Source organism: Falco cherrug, chromosome 11, assembly GCF_023634085.1.
Source record: "Falco cherrug isolate bFalChe1 chromosome 11, bFalChe1.pri, whole genome shotgun sequence".
NCBI lineage: Eukaryota > Metazoa > Chordata > Aves > Falconiformes > Falconidae > Falco > Falco cherrug.
Window position 1 is genome coordinate 19,267,081 of NC_073707.1, and position 20,496 is coordinate 19,287,576.

Consider the following 20,496-nt stretch of genomic DNA (forward strand, 5'->3'; position numbering starts at 1 on the left):
CTCAGTATTAAGAACCAGAAGTCCCTGCTCTGCACCTTACAAGCATGACACACGTTGCCAGCATCAGGTCTGAACACACACCGCTTTGCTGCTGTGTGTAAACCCACCCTTCCCAGGCACCGTGCCTGGTCCCAGACCAGCACAAGCAGCTGTTTGCTCTTTATACCTTTGATACAAGAATTCCAATTTCTGCAGTGCTTATTTTCAGGACACATGGGAAGTAGATAGGTGTCCCAGGCATAGAGGCACAAAAAGGATTAGAGGGCTTGACTACCTGACCTCTGCAGAAGTCAACTGAAGACAAAATCCAGGAGCCTTTACACTTTGTTCTGTGTGCTAAGAGCAGAGGTGAAAATACTCACTGCATGTCTTCACACATCACAGAAGACAGGATCATCCTGCATTTTGAAAAACCCTAGACATCCAAAGCCTGCTGTTCCAAGAAAGAAATTGTTCCAACTCAGGAAAAAAAAAATAAAAAAGACACAGGCAGCTATTATTCTGTCTGTACAGGACTTATTTAATAACCCAGTGTCTGCAAACCATAACTTGAAAATTTTCCCTATCATACAACATGCCAGACCACAGCTGCATAAAATAGAAAACCTGTTTTAAGTGACCAGAGCCATTGGAAAAATGCGGAAATATTTCCTCAGGCTGTGAGGCCCTTTCCTGTGGAAAAAATATTTTGCAATCGCCTATTAATACTCTTCCTTGCTGACAACTAGTGCTCACACATTCTAGGTTTCTTCAAAAATGCTTATGTATAGGCTGTTCAAAACTCTGAAAGTAAACAGAGCAAAATTTCTTCCTCATTCTTATCTATTCCCTTCTCCCTCTTCTCTCCTACCTCACACATTAGACATCAATGAGAATGGGAACTCAGAAGCATGGGAATGAATGCATGCACTGGAACAGGATGCCACATGGCACAGAGGCACCATCAGTGGATTCTCCATGCAATAAGGATACATAAGAGGATGCTGAAAGAATGCTTTGAAACAGACTTTTCACTATTACATCAATACCCAGTATTATTCTGTAAGCAAAGCAGCACTGTACACAATCATTTTTTTGCAATACCTTCTAAAACATCGAGTGAGCAGAAATCAGTGACCATCTGACATCTGAGCCACAAAATTCTACAAAAACCTGCAAAGTTCAAATCTAAGCACAGTGTTCCACTCGCCCCTCCCTCCCCGAGGCTGCTCCTTCAGGGCTCTAACTCAGCATCCCCTCCAGTGGGAACTGCCCCTCTCCTGCCTCACAGCACCATCAGTAGGGAATTGCCACTCCCCAGGTTTCTGCCCTGTGCAGCGATGCTCGTCAGCACACCTTGCTTTTGAATGAGAACGAGCCAAGCCCTTTGAGCTGAGCAATTCACATGCTGGTTTTTGCAGTGAGATTTTGAGCAATATACAACTGCAAGCCAATAGACGTGTGGAAGCAATTAAATGCAAGGCTCAGGGTAAACTCAAAACTGATAAAGGGGCCAGTTAAAGATTTAATGTGGACAAAGATTCTTCCAAAGTTTAAGGATGCTGGTTTAGACCCGGCTGTAACATCTGGGAGAACACAAGCTCAGCTTGCCTATCACACCAAGATCAGCCTTGTCGGACAGTCCTCACTTTTCCACTCACTTGAGAGTTAATAGCCTTCTCTAGGTTCAAACACCCACAGACCCTGCCAGAAATTTCTTTACTGAGCTGAAATTATGTTGTTAACTGCTCTGCCAAACACAAGTTTGCCAGCAGTCTCCTTGCCAGGGGCCAGCAGAAGGAACGACGCTTGCTCAGAGGGGTGTAAGCCAGAAGGGCCAAAAAAACGCTCAGTCCCAGACTGAGAGCCCTCCAATGGAAGCAAGTAAAGACAACTCAATGTATACAACTGGTAGAACCACTTGCAGTCCTTTGGCCCTCCACATCCACAGGACAACCACCATCCCATTCCCTGGTTGCGTACCTGCCAGAAAGTGTGCCAAGGAGCTCACGGACATACACGGTATGCAATTGCCTTACGGGACATCATTCTCCTGCATCTTGGCTGCAGTCACAATAGATGTAGTTTTCCCATTGTGTTCCTAAGTTACAGAGCATGGATAATTTCTGGCAGTAGGTTATAGGAGTCAATATAGGGAAGGCTGTGGTCTCACAACTGCAGTAAGATAAGCAGAAGTTTGGGGGCATGAGAGAAGAATTAACGAAGGTTTGAAAAGAGAAGCATTATTTCCAGACCATATCCCAGCCACTGTTTCAGTGTGCTTCGCTTGTCAGCTCAGGGCAGGATTAAAATGGTGGAGTGGGAAAAAGCAGCAGGGGACAGGAGCTAATGAGGGTCTGATTCACTGAGCTGGGAGGTGATGGGCAACCTGGAATTAACAGGGCATTTTGAAGGGTGAGAGCTGCAGCAAAGCCAAACCGGTATCAGAAAACACTGAGATCTCCACCAGGGCAGCAAAAAGAGCAAAACCAAAAGGTGTGCAGAGGGCAACACCCATACTATCTTGTGGCTGCACAACAAGCCACCCACTGCAATTTACCCTGCAGGCAGCCCTCATTCTGCCACCAGGGACAAGTTCCCCTGCCTGCAAGACAGTACCTACAACAACACAGGAGTGTCGAGGCAAAGACAAGAAGACATTTGACAGCAATGGATGTCAGCAAAATCCAAGTAAAGTTTCTGCTTTCACCAGTCTACTGCACAAATATAGCATATATTTGCAGATTTCTTCAATTTGTCATCGCTTTTGAACCCCAGTTCCATCCTCCAGCATGCTTACTATCAGCCTAGCATGCTCCACACCCTCTCCTGTGAGCCAGACCTCTGATGGAGCCACAGTGGATAATCAGGCTCGGGGCAGTCCTCCCCACCCGCTGGTACAGACCAGTGCTTCACATCTGGGCAGCGGGAGTATTTGCAATGTTTCAAAACTTTCAAGCACTTTAGCAAAAACCAGCTTTATACCACCTACTAGAAACTGAAGCACAAGCCCACATAGCATGAAGAAATCAAAGATAAGACCTAGAGATCTCAATGAAGAGGGTATAAAAAAAAAAAATGGGAATGCTAACTAGTGTGGGCTGCCAAAGGCGTGAGCTCCTGCCCCAGTTTGGGAGCTACCAGGAGCAGCCAGGCTGCTACCCAGCAGTAAGCCGTATCACAGCCCAGACCCCTTCCAACGGCTGCTCGCCCACCTCCTAGCAAGCATCCACGCGCAGACCTGTCCATATTCAGCCAATTCACAGGTCACCCGCAACCCATACCCAAGCCAGCTCCAGCACCGAGCAGGGTCCCCAGTGTCCTGCCATGCCCTGCTTCCCAGGACAAAAGGGGAGCCTCTTGCTTTCTCAGGCAAGGCAGGCTCTTGGCAAAGCAACAGGAGCAGGGAAAAATCAGAATAACACAGACGCAAGGAAACCTCTTACGCAGCAGAAATGCAGGCAGCTACAGACCACAGGGGTGGCTTGCAGCACCAGCCAAGCAGCTCTGTGCTGCACAGCTCAGGGAAAACTGAACCCAAAACAAAGAGGAAAACAGACTTGCTGGTAGCACAACAAAAATCCCCACAGCCACATCCAGCTGGTGGGGGAGGGAACCCTGCAAAGCTGCACAGCGCAGGGCTGGATGGAAAGGTGGAGCAGTGGGCAGCGCTGGGCTCGCAGCAACAGTTATTCAGTAAACAACACCAGGATTTTTGGCTGAGCAAACAGCCAAGAGAAGGAAAGAAGTGAGGCTGTGCCACACGGATGGCGGGGCAGAACTAAAGGTCTTCCAGGTCGGCAGGAAGGAAACTGTTTCAATGACTTTTCTCTAGAACAACAATGCTGACTATAGGAAAAGGCACAGGCTGCTGCGAACCAACAGTTAAGCAGGAAAATAACCACATCAGAGGCAAAAGGAAAATTTTGAAGTTCAGCATGCTAGACCAGGGGAGGCTGGCCAACAACCACCCTGGAGAGCTAGGAGCCTGCATATTGAATTGCAAGTCTGACTGCAAGGATTTCCAGCAGAGCCATGAACTCACGCCAAGTCAGAAGGCTAGGAGAATGTTTTCCAGGCAAAGCACAGGTAGATTCAGCTTGAAAGTCCAGGCTGTGATGGGTAAGTAGCATCCAATAAAACATTTGGGTTATCCTAGTTTTCAAGATTTGGGACCGTATGCTGGGGATGAGTGTTTTGTTTTCTATCTCCTTAACACCTCTGCTTCCCCAGGAAGGATGGGGTAGAGGTGTCACACGGGCAGCCCAGTGCAGGGGCTGGAGGAGGACCAGGCGAAGCACAGGGGCACTGCAGGGTTGAGCAGGGAAAGATGGAACCTGGCTGGTCCAGGGAGGTGCAGAAGAGGCTCAAGCAAGGAAGAACCCTAGCACTACAATACATCTCTGCCCACAAGCTCCAGCCCTGCATACAGCAAAGACATGCAATGTTCGAGAAGGAGCTGTATGCCCTGTGCCTTGCTCTCTGGGACACAGAGGGGCTTTGCTAGCACTGCTGTGCTGCAGCTCCCTGGAGTCCTCACCAGGGAGAGCAGCTCTTTCCTGGCAAGGAGCTGAACCCAGCAGGCTCACAAAGTTTTTGGGATGCAACACGGGGCAGGCAGAGGTACACCAAGCATCTGCAGGCTTATGGCATGGTTTATGGGATCCTGAGGAAGCAGATAACACAGCACAAAACAGAGCCAAAGCCAGCCCCAGAGATGGAGCAGGGGAGAGGCTTCCCAGAGACCCAGAGGACTTGTTTCAGAGTGTCTTTCCACATCTCAGGACATACTGAGTTCTGCTGAAGTGGAAAACAAGACTGGAGTTAAGTGCCTGCTACCACCCTGCAGGACACAGCAAGAGGAGATAAGTAATGAAGTCTAAAACCAATTCACTCACACAGGAGATCTGTATTTATACCATTCAAAGAGCAACCTTTCTTTGCTTACAGCAAAGCACTGTTTCAGGGGTCAGAAACCCTCTGCCGCCTGTTCTTTACACAAAGATGGAGCAGTCCCACCCCCAGCTATTGCAGAACCCTCTCTCCTACCTCCCAGTACTTATAAGCACTGCACGATGCTGCTGTCACCCCGTCATGTACTCACCCAGACAACAGACTGGTGGTTGAACAAACCCCCACTTCTATCCTACCTTCACTTATAAAAAGGAAGCTGAGAGCAGAAGCAATTATATACTAATGGGCACCTGAGCAGCTGGGAGTGAGAGGAGCTGTCTAGGCTCCTGTTGCCAGAGGAACAAATTGGTATCATCTGGCCACAATTAAAACTCAGGCTGTGATTCTTTTTTTTTTTTTTTTTTTTTCTAAAACAAGGTTTCTATCCACCAGAACTGTGGGTGTCTGCAGCGGCTTCCATATAGGAATAGCACAGGCCAAACCCTGCTGTTTATGAAAGGGATTATGTCAGCTGGTGGCTTCAGATAATAAGCGACCACATTTGAGGATCCATGAATTTCCTCCTGATCTGTTTTCTGTGATCCAAGGAGAGGCTGTTCCTGCTTTCATGTTCAGAGCTGACTAATTTGGAGAACACCTGCAAAGACACCAAAGCAATATCCTCATCTGCTAAGGCATTCCTGCAGGCTCCTAGGCTGTAACAAGGGTGTTGTGCAAAAACAGTGCAAGAGGTCCTGAGCAACAGCTGGCAAGTGTCAGGTACGTAGGAAAGGAGAGCTCCAGCCTTCCTGTGGTTTCTGCACATGGAAAGCACTCCATGCTCAGAGTGAGTCATTTATTACTGGTGCTGCAAAGCCCTAGACAAAACAGATGAAATCAGCTGGCAGTGGGCAAGCCAAGAAAACATCTGCTTGTGCCCATGTGGTGTGCAAAACCAGGGCTGCCATGTTCTAACACCTTAATGGTATGAAATTAGAGCAAAACCACATGGTGAATAGTTAAACGGTAGTTTTATCTCACGGAGAAATTAAAATCTATCTATGGCTCTTGTTGTGTACAGAAGGAATCTCTTTGTAAGTTGCTGGTAATTAAGGAAAACACACTTGCATTAAAAAGCCACTTTGGTTTTGATTTTGAGATTTTATTATTATGTTGCAAGTTTAATTGAGAGGGAAGTGCTGGCCTTCTGTGCCCTTTGCATCTCGCTGTGCCTGTTGGATCTGGGGATGAGCCTGACGCTTTGTTTCACACTCAGACGAAGCCATGGCCAAGGCGAACTCAGCTCGGGCTGTGGGCTGCTGCCGCCACAGGGCTGAACCAGAGGGCCAGGAGGTGAGAGAGATCCCTCACGGGGTGTTGGCACTGCCCGAACCAGCTCACCTCTCCTCTCTGCCCAGGCAGATACAGGGACTGCCTTCCTCATGGTTGTTTTTATATGATCAGGCAACAAATTATTTTTATTCTACCAAAATTAAGCCTGTTCCTCGAAGCTATAACAAGGGCAGCCGCAACCAAAGGTGACGGGGAGTGCCGCTGGTGGAAACAGCCGTCAGCAGTTTGCATGACCCAGGAGTGCTGTAGACTAGGGGGAAGGTGAGGAAGGCCTCGTAGCACCTCCTGTGGTCTATTGTTCAGGACTTCAAAGATCCCAGGGATCTGTAGTCACTGCTAATAGCTGTTATCTTCTGGTAACAGTAATTATGAACTGAAGGAGACTCAGAGACAGTGATTGTAAAGGGCCAATAAAGCTACACCTTTTCTGCTTGACTTACTTGATTGCCCCTGTTTTCCTTGTATCCACCCCTCTAGGATGTGTCTTTTAATCCTTCCAAGCTGATCTATACGCCTATGAATGCTCACTGTCAATAATACAGTTATTACTGCTGCCTGACTATCCTGAAGCTTCTATCAATCATGCATTAATCTTACACGCAGCTCCTAGGACTCCATCTCAAATGCAAATGTAAGATGTAAAGAACCGGGAGAAGAAAATTCTAAAGCCAGTAAAAGCTGATTTACACTTTCCCAGTTCAGCTTCCTATTAATTTTGCCATACTGGATTTTGGAGTAGTAACTCATCAGTCGGCATTTGTTGAAAGTCCACATACTACTTATGCATAAGCATATAAACTTCACACGTGTGAGCAAAGGGACATGGAAACAGTCACAGCAAGTTGGATCAGTGGTGCATCCCTCCAGTGTGTGCCAAGGGAAAAGTGTCCAAGGGGGCTGCAGACGACTCCTGCCGGTCCTCCCCATGTCTGCTGACACTTGGTTCAAGCACTTCCTAATGCTGGGTTTGCATTTGAATTAGTGACCACCGGGTATTTTCTTCCATAAATCCAATGAATCGTGTTTTGAACCCTTGTAAAATTTTAGCATCCTCTACGCCACACAGCAGTGAGTTTCACAGCTTAACTACAAATTTTGTAAATGAGTCCTCATTTGTTGCAGTGAGTGGGCCTCTGCTACTTTCACCTGATGTCCCCAAAACTCATACGTGAAGAGAGAGAGGATAACCATTCCCTCTTTGTCACAGCTCTCACGATCAAGCAGACTTCTATAATATTTTTCCCTGGACCATTTATTTTTGCAGTCTGGAAAAAAAAACCAAAACAAAATAAAAACAAACCCAACAAAACAAAAACCACCACCTGTCCTAACCTACTGAACTATCCTTCACAGGGAAGCTGTTCAAACCCCAGATCATCTTCACGGAACGTGAATGTGCCATGTCCCTGCTGAACCACTTCACTGAGGTGATGCTGATGTGTGCCTGTAGGGTGGCTGGGTGACATCCAGATGCAGGAACTCGCTGATGCGGGCTGCAGGAGCAGCTGCTGTGGCACTCCCAGGCTGCCGCAGCAGGGTGGCCTTCCATCTGCACCCACTGAGCTGGCTCCCATCCCTTCTGTGTGCTGGGCTAGCTCCATCCCTTGTGCATGCTGAGCTGCTCCTGGGGCTGGCAGTGCCACAGCAGCATCCCTGGGCAGGAGGGGTCTGGCTGTTTGCACAGCAAGCTGCCCAGCATTCAGGGTAGGCTGAGAACCAGAAGGTGTTCTCTGAGAACCAGAAGGTGTTCTCTGAAGCAGGGGCATCACTCATCACTATTTTACACATCACTTTGTTCATATTTCTTCTACGATGAAATGTCATAAGAGGGGCAAGAATGCTTTTGTCATCAGCTAGTGGGGAGAAACAATAGCTCTGCTCATTCTGTCACCACCCCGCAGAGGCTGAATCACCATCACAAGGCGAATTATCCTCTTGCCTGTTGCTCAGCTCCTTCATCCCGGTGACTCATTCTGGAACAAGGACAAGAGTGAAAGGCGGATGCTACAACCTCCTCCCCCCTCCAAAACGTGAAGCAAATAGCAATCTGGTTGGGATCATCTCAGGGCAAGGGACAGTGAGCAGGGCTGGCGAGCCCCCGGGAGGCAGCAGTGGGGCTTGGAGGCTGGGGATGCTGCACAGCCGGGGGCAAGGGCTGGTGCAGGGCATGGAGAGCGCAGCAGCTCCGGGCGTGCAGCGGTTTTGCTGGTTCTGCAGCCTCTCTCAGGGTTGGTTTCTCGTTAGGTAACTCCACCAGCCTGAGACAATGCATAGAAGTTTGTCTTTCCTTGCTCAGCAAAGGTTCTTCATAAGCAATATTTCTTCTGCCTGCCTTTGGTGAAGAAATGCAGATTGTTTGGGTTTCTGTACACAGGGCCAGCAGAGCACTGGCTGCTTTGCCAGTAGCATGGAGGGATGCTCCTCTCTGCAGGCTGTTTTAAATCGATTTAAATGGGCTATAGATGCTCACAAGGAGAAATGAACCCTGTCCTGGTCTAACACAGCTCTCGTAGCTCATTCTGGAGAGCAGATGTGCCAGTGACCTCTGACCACAGGCTGAAGGCTTTCCTGAAGGGATGCAAGCCCCGTGCATGCCCCCACGCTGTGGACAGCCAGCCTGGACCCCAAGCTCAGCCTCGTCTATCATCCCTGGGGCACATCCATCCAGCTACAGAGTCAGAGAGGTGGCATCTCACCTGGCCCATGAAGTGTTGTAAAACAAGTGCTGGTGATTTCAGGTTAAGGAAGCTCCAAACAACCTGATGGGGGAAAATATGTCTCCAAAAAAAGGGTGCCATATGTGCCCGCCAAGCAGGGCTGCTCGCGCCGCTGCAGCGAGGCTTCTCTCATTACTCATTGGCAGTGAGACACACTGCCAGGCTGGTGGCGAAGAGACATCGCGTTACCAGGATTAGACACAAAATGTATTTTGCAGGAGGGCTAAAACTAGTCTGAGGGTAATGAATTTCAATGGCATGCTGCCTTTCGGAGCATGCTAGAGAGCAATGCCCCCTTTCTTTGGCTTTGCTGTTACCAAGGGCGCCCTGAAATAGAGTTGCTGACGGGGCCATGTGAGCACCTGGTCACCCCAGGGGTTCAGGTGAGCAAGAGCATCTCTGGCAACAGGGCGAGGAGGGTGCATGACCAGCCCTCAGCTGACCTGTGCCGGGGGGAGGGGGTGGGGGGGCTGGGCAGCAGCACCTCAACTCCCTACCTGCCCTGATGGCACTCTGCCAGGGAAACCCTAAAAACCAGCCTACAGGCACTTTTCCACTTGCTGGGTGGATTGCTCTGGCAGAAGGATTTGTGCTGGCTTAACTCCTCATATTTACGTTTCTCCTGTGTCGCTGCTTGCCTCCCTGGTCTCCACCGCCCCTCCTCCCCCAGGTTTCCTCACCTCCATCACCACCCACGCTGCAGCTCCGCTGTACGTGCCGCGTCTCGTGGAGGCTCACAGGAGCACGGTGCAGCCAGAAAATGGCCTTTCCTGAGCGCACAGAGCTGAAAGAGGAGGCAGCAGGTGCCACAAGCTGCTATGGGGTAAATTAATTGTTAAGGCAAGAAGAAGGTCATTGCTTTATCTCATTGCTAATGGAAAAGTCCAGTCAATTAAGCTTTAAGACACACTGGAAGTACTAGCAGTGATTACAACTGTCAGACAAATATTGTGTGGCAAGAAATAACAAACTAACACAGATTTTTTCTGAGGCTTTTTAAGCTTAGGGGAAAAGGCACGCTTTTTTTTGCCTTTTTTTTTTCTCTTTCTTACAAAACTCCCCTCTGCAAAGGCAGACAGTAAATCCAATGTACAAGCCTTTGCTGGGACAGAGAATCTCCTCAGTTTGCAGCCACAGTGTAAGCTCATCTGTGTACGATCACACCTTTAATTGTGCCTGTTATGCTCAGAAATGACCTATGATTTCATACAAACTACATAATATAAGGCACAGGAGTTTGAGAGTATTGCTGAGGAGCAGAGGGAGCTTTGCAGGCAACATCCCCATCACAAACCGACTGCTCCGTGGCCCGCACCAGCTTGCGTTGTGTGTGATGGACCAGCCAGCACAGAACACCGTGGTGCAGGACCTGGCTGCCGCAGCCAGGACAGCCCATGACTGCCAGGGCAGGTGGAGCATCCCCAGCCAGCCCAGCCACTGCCCCCAGCAAAGCCCAGCAGCCAGCACAGGGGCTGCCATGCAGCCAGTGCTGCTGTTAGAGGAGGGGCCAAGATGCTTTGTCTATGAAGGCTGGCTGTATCCCTCCTGTGGGGAACTACAGAGGGTCTAGGAGCTTCCCAGACACCTGAAAGGTCAGTGAATGTGCTGAGCTTCTCACCCGACTCTGCACAGCACAGCTGTTGCTGCAGGGAAAAGCTCAATGGCAAAGACCCTGCCGGGCAAGCGAAGATTCCCATCACAAGGTAGCAGGTATCACTGGAAAAGCCCAAAGTGTGGCCCAGCTCAAGCGCCAGCCCCCCAGGAGCTGCAGAGCAGCCCTGCACCCCCTCGGAGTATTTTCTGAGACGCACAGAGCCAGGGAGAACCTCCCCACAGCATCACCAGCATCACTGCAAGGCTCGAGCAGGGAATAGCGCGTTCATGAGGCCACCTGCCCCCGCTCCCTTGGGGATTAATAGCACTGACATGTGCTGGTGAATCATTAACCCCAGGAGAAGTGGTTCTCCCGCAGTAATTGTCTTTCCGTTGCGCAGTAATGCCTGCTAATAGTACTGACAGCCTTCGCTTTTAGGAGGCTTACGGTGTCGGAATTATCAAATGGGTACACGCGCTCCTCCTGACCCTGTGCAGGCCTCAGCCTCTCTGGATAGCCCATTTTATCCCAATAAGTAACATCCTTGCTTAGAGATATTATAAACAGACTGATACATAAGCATAAATGACAAGGCTGCTATTATACCAGGGGTTATGTTGACATTACAAACCGATGCCGAAGCTGGAGAAGTGGTGCTGTGGTCACTGGGCTCCCAGGCAGGACATCAGTGGTGCCTACTGGAGAGGTTCAGCCCGAGACATTTCGCATTGCTTTGGAACAGGCTTCCATAGCTATTCATTGATGGCATTTCCAAATTATTTTTAGTACTAACAAAATAAAATAATAGTGTTTTACACAGAAGCCAGCTCCCAGGGTTTACAACTGCTGCAAGGCTCTTTGAGCCTTTGGGCACTGAGGGGTATTTTCAGCATTTTTGAAGGCTGGGAACAGCCTCGGAGGGTGCAGAAGCCTTGGTGAAGGTGGTAGGAGCTAAGCAGGGAGCTCAGGAGAGCCAGCTGAGCCTGAGACACCCATCCCTGCTGGGCTCCGGCTCCGGGAGGAGGCTCACAGCAGGGTGGTGGGCTGTGGAAAGACAGGGAGGGTCACAAAGCCGAGGGTGGGGGATGGCTGGAGTCCTGCACAGCCACTGCCTGCTGCAGAGCTGGGAGATGCTGCAAACACTGCTGGGCCCAGACACAGCCGTACCTGAGCAGACGGTGCAGGAGAGCCCATCCAGCACAGCTGGTCTGCAGGAGCATCAGGATCCATCCCAGCCCCGTGGGCACTCCGTGCTCGAGCCCGTGGCTGGCTGGGCACCTGGTTTAGGAGATGGGGAGCAGAGGACATGTCTGATGGCAGAGCCTGTGCGTGGGGGGACCGAGCTTGGCGCAGCACTGGGCTCTTCCCAAACACTGCACAGCAAATAAAAGGCAGCAGCACATACCACACAGGTAAGATTCCCTCTCTGAAGCGCTTTATGTCTGTAGCCCAGTCAGGTTTCCCCTCACCTCCCAGATGTTACGTGACCTCCAGGGTCACCTCAACTGCCACTTCTGTCCCCAGCAGCATCAGACAAGGCTTGCAGGGAGAGCTGAGGTCCTGCACTGAGCTGACAGACACAAGGAAGTGTTCGCCTCCCATAGCACTTGTCTGTGTCCCCTAGCTGTAACAGTCTGTTTTATTAAAAACCCACCTCTCCTTGCAAACCCGGTGCGGCAGGAACTCCTGCCAGCAGAGGGGAGCGAGTCTGGCTGGTCTCAGCACCCTGCGGGAGAGTGGAGCTGCTCTGCCCGCTCAGGGCTAGGAGATGGAGCACACCAAGCACCCAGCACGGGCCCCCAGGAGCAGAACCCCCATATTGGGGGTCCCAGGGCAGCCCAGCCTTCCCACTACCCACCTCAGTGATCTCTTTTCCCCAAAAAGAGGAAAAGTCTTCAAAATAATGCTTGGGATTCTTACTTGCTTGCCCTGAGCCTGCTCAGGACACATCCAGACCTCTCCACAAGCACAAGGGCTGCTGATCTGCTTCCTCGGGGCGAGAGGCTGCCACTGCCAGCTAACCGCCTCAGCCCTGGGAGCCTGGAGCTGCACGGAGGGAAAAGCCACCAAACCTTCTGTGACTCACACTGAAACCATGAATCGTCTGTATTTCCAGGCAGGCCTGTAATCAGGCTGGAAAAGGGCTGATCCGGAAAGGGCGCGAGGGTGACAAGGAACCGGCTGTGTGAGGGGTCACAGCCTGAGCTAGGTGACCCACAGCTCATCCCCCAGGGCACAGCCCCCCAGCCTGGGGGGAGCATCTCCAAGCAGCCATGCCTGCATTTTCCCCTGGCTGCTCAGGGGCTGCTGCTGCTGCAGAAGCTTCAGGAGGTTTTGCCTGCCACTAACAGCACTCGTATCACCTCCAAAATTAGGTCTTTTAAGGAACGTGATGCTTTAAATATTCAGCTGCGGGGGTGCGATGCGCACTGGTGTGGTTACAGCTTAAGACACATCCACCACCTGGTTACCAGCTGGCTAAAAATCCAGCCCTGCCCATTTGCTGCTTTCACTTACAGAAATCCTTCAAAACATTTGCAATCGCTTCAGGAACACTGTTGTTAGCTCCAAACCTCCTGATGCCCACTGCTCGCCACTGCAGTACTCCAGGAGCTCCTGGGAGCTCTCCCACCGCGCTCGGGATCAAAGCACCAGCCCAGCTCAAAGCGCTGCTCAGAGTGGATCTTACAGATGCTTCAGCCAAGTCCTCAAAAAAAGCTCATCTGCTTTCATCCTCGCTGCAGCCTAACAGGCATCTGCAAGCCCCTGGGATTCCTTGTGGATTCCTTTTCTCTCTGTTGTATCAAACCAGGATGAATCCTCTCACAAAGCACATTTCAAAGATCTCGGCAATCTCAGCAGTCCCATTTCCACTGGCTCAGAGCTGGGTGGATGGATGGGAGGGAGGCAGCACCGGAGCGGTATTTTCCAGGAGCAGGAGCTCAGCCTGGTGGGCATCCCCTGGAGATGCCCAGCACAAGAGTTGTGTCATGTGTCCTTCACCCTCAGAGGCTGGCTGTCTGCTGGTCCGGGAATTTGGGTGCATTTTTTTCCATCTGTGGGATGGAGTTAGCATGCCTGCATTTTTTTCTGAAGAATTATAGAAGAGGGGAAACAGCAGCCATAAAATGCAGTCCTGCAAATCACCATTTCCCTGGAATAGGAAAGAAAAATACCCGGTGTTACTCTCAAATACCAGGGCACCTGCCCCGCTTCTGTTTCCCTGGTGCCATTCCCTGCACGTGCCAGGCACACACCACCACTGAGCCCAGCCTGGGACCACCTAAGGCCCTATTTACTCACAGGTACCAGCGTTAATAGCAAATCCTCCATTCCATGAAAGACCAAACAAAGCAGCAAAGCGAAGCCCAGACGCTGCTGGGCATAGCTGTGTGCAAGTGTACACCCAGGGCCGGGTTATCTCTTGGACACTGACCTCAGGGCAGCGTGAGCTGCTCTGGCACAGATCTTCATTAGGGAGTGGAGCTCATGACCCTCAGCGCCACGTGGGATGGGTGGCATTTGGATGGGGTGCGGGTCCTGGGAGAGCATCACACTGCAGACACTGACACACCAGTCGTCTTGCCCAGCACAGCTCGAGAGTGGCCAAATCTAGAGCAAACCCAACAAAATGCGTGTTGCTGGTGCTCCACTCTCAACTCTGAGGGTTTTCTGGAGGATTTTGGCAGGGGTTTCAGTTACGGTGCAAACCAGAGCATGACTGCAGCCGGTCAGAAAGCCACAGAAGCATCTGTGTGCAGGATCCTGCCACAAATGGGGGACCAGGAGCAGAGACAAGTGCCGCAGGGTCCGGCTTCAGCAGCCAGGGCCACAAAGAGCCTTTCAGGGTGGCCGGCAGCTGCTGGGGCTCAGCGCGGCGGTGCGGTACCAGCCCGTGCACGGCCGGCAGCACCAGCGTGCAGCTTGGCTCTGTCTGCGCTTTGTGCCGGCGGCTGAATTGCCTCTGGTGGAGGCATCTCCCCTTGTTCTCATCTGCCGGGGCTGAAAAGGACCTTTTCAGGGCCTGAGGACAGTCTCTCACCTCCACCCAGTGCTCAGGACACCCAGCATTTGTGGCACCTGGCTGGGCTGCGGCACCAACACCCATCACATCTGTGGGGGGACTGCAGGGAACAAGGTAAAGCACCATGTGCTGGGGGTCCAGGGGAAGCCTGGGCTTGCAGGCAAGCTAAACCCCCCCTTGGGCTGCACAGGGGAGAGGGACGAGCAATGGCTTAATGCTTAGAGCCAAGGAGCCTGGGTATCTGTCTACTCCATTCCCACAACCTCCTCCACACAGGACAGCCAAGCTGATGCACAAGAGGGGCTTTGCTGCACGCTTGTCCCAGGAGCTGGGGATGCCCTGGCAGCTCCCCTCTGTGCACAGATGGCAGGTGGCTGGAAGGGCCCTGTTTCAATCCAGGGCCAGCCCCTTGGGGACAGCCTGTTCTCCCACTCACCACCCCACAGCCCTGCGGCAGCTGCCCAGGTCGCAGCACTGTGCTGTTTCCAGCAGCAGGTTAGAGCCGAGTGGCTTCTGGCAGTGCCAGAGTGGGAGGCTCTGGTGTTAGCACAGCGTGAGCCCGGAGCTTCCCAGGGCTGCTCCGGCCAGGGGGAAGCACGGCACATGGAGAGCTGTTCCCAGGGTGAGCCCGCTCCCTGCCACCACCGCACTGCTTCAGACTGCCAAACCCTTTGGGAGCGCACAGCAACGCACTGCTCGGCCACACACACCCACAGCCATCCTGTGGCAGGCTGCCCTGTGCCCCTGTAGCCTCCCCAAGGTGCCACGCAGTCCCCCACAGCACCCCTGGCACCCCACCGCATCCCTGCGCTGAGCTGCCCCCACGGCACACCCACCCACACCTCCCGTCAGCACCACAGCCCGGCCAGCCGAGTCTGCGAGGGAAACTTGCTTTCAAGAACAACAAGGGAAAAAATGTCCACCAACCTCTCGAGGTGCTCTTGCCATCCCTGGCAGTGACTTTCCCTGGTGCAAGGGCCACCAGCTCTCGCGGTGGGTGTCTCCCCGGGTGTTGGTGCAGCGTGCTCAGAGAGCTCAGCCAGGGACGGTCACTGTCCCTCAGGCACGGAAGCGGTTTTGGTTGGGGAGCTACAGCTGAGTAGCTTGAAATCTTTCAAGCTGAAATCTTTTGAAAGACCCTGCGCACCTGCCTGTGCATTTCTGTCCGCTCTTCAGCAACGAAGTACAGACCTGGCACCCCCAGAGCCCCAGGATGCTGCAAAAGACAGGGACATCCCTGTGCCTGCCGTCACCCCCTGGGCCACCACATCCCCACTCCTGAACGCATCACCCCACATGGAGGAGCTGGCCTCCCCTGTGCGTGCCAGGGCTCCCCACACACCGGCTCCCCCCACGCTGGCAAGCCCCTTGGTGCCGAGGGGGGGTCAGCCTGGTCTGGCACAAAGCCACGTGTACTGTGACAGAAACACGGCCACTGCTGAGAGAAGGCTGGGAGCCACTTGCTGCCCCCCTGGGACATTCTCCCCTCCAAGCCCCTTGCAGATTAGGGCCAGAACACAGCTGGAACTGCATTGATCTGCTGAGCAATTAACCCAGGAGCTGAGAAACAAAGGGTGGGCTCAGAAGGAAGCGGGATGAGGAGGAAGGGGAAAGGTCGCAGCCCTGGGCGCGCTGTGCAGGCAGCGGCAGAGCAGGCAGGGCTGGTTTGTGCCATGCCAAGGGTTTGGCCCCTCTCTCCAGCACAGGGCTCTGCTTTCCAGGCATGGCGGTGGTGTGGCTCGTGGGAAGTGCTGCTCCACAGCAGGTGAGCTGGAAGAACAGCACGTTGCTCCTTGCTGTGGGATTTGGTGCTACAGAAAACTTGAAAGTAACACAGGGAGGCAGAGCTCTCCCGCAGCAACAGCGAAGGGAATTCATACCCTGTCTCCGTGGGGTGGAGGGCAATTCCCTCATCTGCAGAAGTCTCTGCTAAGCGCAGCTAATCCCCACAGAGTGGGCTCAGGGAGGCAGGGAGCAGGGTGGCATCCAGAGGAGCTTCAGGGAAAGTGCTGGTGAGCCAGAGGAAAGCAGCTCCCACCGCTCCTGCTGATCCAGCACCCTCTGCTGCATGCCAGCACCCAGCCCGAGGCACACTGACCAGCTACAGGGGACAACAGGGACCTCTCAGCAGTCAGAAGCAGCAGCAGGGTCAAGAAGCAGAAGCAAAACAAGGAGGAAGAGAGTGACCTCCTGGCACCACTGGGACCATTCCCAAGCACAGCAGGTTCAGCAGGAGCAGCGTCAGGGCCCCCAGGGGCATCCCCATGGGAGCAGATCCATCCCTTACCCCAAGCAGCATCACGGGCTCTGCCCACCAGAGAAGGCTAGGCAGGAGTTGTAGGAGTCAATCCAGCGTAGTGGGGCTGAAGACCAGCATCCTCCATCCCCACCTCGGCGGGGCTGAGGAGCTGCAGGTGGGGCTGAAATAGGATCCTGGGCAGGGCAGGGGATCCCTGCTGGGGCTGGTCAGGTCCTGATGATCCATCAGGGCGTAATACCTTTCTCAGTGATTTTAAACTCACTGCAGATCCAGAGGTGATATACCAACAAGAATGCAAAGCTTCTGCTGAACCAATTTGAATTTTTTCCTAGTCTTTTAGACCAGTTATGCTTTCAATCTCGTGACAACAAACACCCCAATTTCACTGCGTTGTGGTTGGGATCCTGGTTAGGTTTCCCCCAGTACCTCCAAGATCTGACGATAGGGGAAGCAGCGAAACCTCACTGTGTTTTTAGGTACAACAGAAATCTGCTGCTTTCTGTGCAGCCCTGGGTGGGCTGGTTCACATGCACCAGCAGCGTGCAGACTCCTAAGGCCTGAAAAACTGGCTCGAAGTCCCTGTGGGAACATGTTATCTTGCAAGGTTTACGGTCCATCCTGTTCCAGACAAAGGCAGAAATGCCACCGCAGTGATTGCTCCAGATGTTACGGTGTTTTTTACACCACTGCCCTGGCATTCACAGCTGAGGGAGAAATGAGGATGGGAACGTTTACACTTTCACCTCCAGCCCCAGCAAGAAGCTTTTGGGGGGGTTGGTGCACGGGTATTTAGAGAGGAGGAGAGCGGCTCCTGTTACTTCCCAACTTACTATTCTGGCTGGAAAATAAAGTAAGGTTGTGCTCGAGGATGAACACCTGTGCAAGCCCAGGAGGGGGATTTTAGTCGTCTGTGTCTTCTTTTCCTTTGGGAAAGGCATGACCCCTTATCAGTGCCTGGCCCCGCACGACGATGGAGAGGTAAGTGGTGAGGGGAGCAAACACCCCAGGGGCCAGCACGTTGAAACTTGTTGGAAATGCGAAGGGAGGATGGGCTGAAGTCCCTGCCGAGGCCTGGCTGTGTCTGGGGTGGCTGAAGTGAGGCCGTGGTTCCCAGGTTCCCACAGCTCCTCGGCACCACAGGCAGATCCCAGCCGCTCTGTGGGTGGGATGACCCGCTTGCTGCACGGCTGTGAAACCCAAGCGTCCCCACTTTGGGAGAGCTCTGTGCCCCCAGGACTCATGTGGGAGGTGAGGACAGGTCTCCCAAGCTTTTCTGCTAAAGGTGTCCCAAATCACACAATTACACAACTTTGTGCTAGGGAAGGAAGGGGAAAGGATGACTGGAGGAGTCCACAGCCAGGTCCAGTCTGTCTTCCAGTCCATTACTGTGGCAGAGGCCCAGAAAGACAGAGACACTCATTTGTGACTGGAGATAAAAAGGCATCTTTGAATAACCACGTTCAGTAGCAAACAAAACACTGTTAGCAAAAATTATTTTAAGATGGCAACTTACATCTTAGCCAGACTCCTCGCCCCTACGCTTCCCGTGGACTGCAGAGAGATGCCTTCTGGATATGGAAGCAGAGCAGCCTGATCCGTGGGGTTTTCCAGGCAGTCCTGAAGTCCTGGGGCCCTTTGGAAGGTAGAAGGTGGTAGATGACTACCTCCACCTGTCCCTAACCGGCTGCGGAACGGCACCTGTGCCGCTGCGTGTCCTGCACGGCCTGGTTGTGGGTGGCAGTCCCACCCAGGTGACACAGGCCAATCTTGGACCCGCGCGTTTGCCATTGCCACCCTCCCTGCTGGCAGGGAGTGACGCTGAGCTGCTCCAGTCAGTCAGCCAGCCAGCCAGCCTATCCTGCTGACCGAGCGTGAGCCGCCCCAGCTCACTGCCGAAATCAGGGCACGCGCACAGCACCCCTTCCACCCACTGCCCAGTGAGGGTTGTGATGCCCAGGTGACAGGTGGTGATGAAAAGGGGGTGGCACTGCCAGCGCTACCTGCCATCTGTGTGACTGGTGCACAGGCTGCTCCTGGCCCTGGCATGTCCTGCTTCTTGCACTCACGCAGAGTGAGGAAGAACTCGCTGCTGTGGTGGTACCAGGCCAGCGCGTCACATTGCACGGGGAAGCACAAGTTTAAATACGCAGCACCCCCAGGCTGCACACCAAGCCCTACATCGCTCTTGTGAAAGAGAGAAAAGAAACCAGTGCCATGCCGCTGACTGGTATCTCCCCAGGGAAGTGTCATCAGATCTTCTGTGAGTTACGCTTATGATTCCCTCCTGGTTTGCTAGGAAGATACTTTCTTGTCAAAGACATAGTCTACGAAGTGCCAGCAGCTGCACACACGCTCTGCAGCACGGCCCCTTGGCTTCAGCCCAGCCTCAGTACAGACGGGGGTTTGACGTTGTAGCTCAGCAACTGAGCCGCTCACATCTTCAACTGCGTATCTATTTAATTGTTATACTTAACCCAACTGCTATTTCGTAGTGCCTGAACAGGCACGGTTCTTCCCTGTTTTCTGTTGTCCTGTTTCTGAGCTGCCAGCCCAGGACTGCGAGCCTCAGACAGACTCACAGGGCCGAGACCCAGGAGGGTGCCTGGGCCAGACCTCTGCCAGGCACGGGCTCAGGATCCCAAAGCCGTGGTCTCCTAAAGCTGTGCAACTCGCTGGCTGTGAAACTATTTTCTGTTTAACTGGGAAATTCCTGCACTTCATCCAGACAATGTGGCAGCGCGGGGTCACTAAATGCTGGTCTCGAACACAGCATTAACCGCCCTCCCTCATCACTAGGAGCAAAAAGTTCTGAAGTGTGTAGGACTTCATGATTTCCTCATTAAGGCTCAGAACAAGATGTAACAGCTGTAGTTAAAATTACCCCATTTCTGCTGCTTCCCACCACCCAACGGAAAGTTATTTTTAACTCCAGGTTGCCCAAGGGATGCTGCACGGTGAGATCTGTAACATCATCACCAACTGTCTTTGCCTGGCAAGAAATTTGATAAGAGAGCCTTCCCTCCAGCCAGCTGGGATCTGTCTAGACCCCAGGGGTGGGCTCCCCTGCAAACGGACCCCTCCAGGCTCCCCAGCTCCTCCTGAGGGGCCAGAAGCTCCCAGCAAGGCAGCTCTGGAAGTGCAGAGGATTAGGTGCCCAGCCAAGTCCTCTTGCTATGCTTTTGTTCTTTTTAGTTTTCAGATAAACTTGGTGGGCTGAAACTATTCCAGGAGCGGTGGTGGCACCGTGCAGGCAGGACCTAGAGAGTGCAGTTTTGCAAGGACGGTCACGCAAAACGAGAGGGGATTAGCTTTTAATGCGCTTCTCAGGGCAAACTCTGAAATTGTGGGATTGCCAAGATCCCAGCAGGAAAACTAGCCAGCTTGGTGCCCTCCTGCCCACAAATAAGCTACCGAACATCCCCAGCATCAGGAAAACTCACACAGAAACGTAGGAACAGCTGTGACGCACAGGAGCACCCCAGCCATCGCCTCCCCATGACAGGCAGCCACACGCTCCCCTTAGAATCCCACTGCACAGCAGCGGCGCGGTCGCACCTCCCCTGCCCCCAGAGCAGGGGCACAGCTTCAGAGCTCCTGTGGGCACCTCACGCAAGAGTTCAGAAGCCTCCCGAAGAGACGCTGTGTAGATGTGAGTGCAGTCTATCTTCCTGACTGG

General features: G+C 52.8%; 2 long non-coding RNA genes across 2 annotated transcripts; one reads left to right on the forward strand and one right to left on the reverse strand.

Moving 5' to 3' along the window:
* Positions 1 to 3,420: 3,420 nt before the first annotated feature.
* Positions 3,421 to 7,520, forward strand: LOC129737039 (uncharacterized). The gene is made up of 2 exons (XR_008734391.1): positions 3,421 to 4,101; positions 5,311 to 7,520. It is a non-coding gene; the product is annotated as an uncharacterized LOC129737039 (long non-coding RNA).
* Positions 7,521 to 7,633: 113 nt separating this feature from the next.
* LOC114017103 (uncharacterized) lies at positions 7,634 to 18,599 on the reverse strand. Its single transcript, XR_003561969.2, has 4 exons — positions 18,334 to 18,599; positions 13,973 to 14,148; positions 9,623 to 13,690; positions 7,634 to 8,198 (listed from the first exon to the last, which is right to left on the reverse strand). It is a non-coding gene; the product is annotated as an uncharacterized LOC114017103 (long non-coding RNA).
* Between the last annotated feature and the right edge of the window lie 1,897 nt (positions 18,600 to 20,496).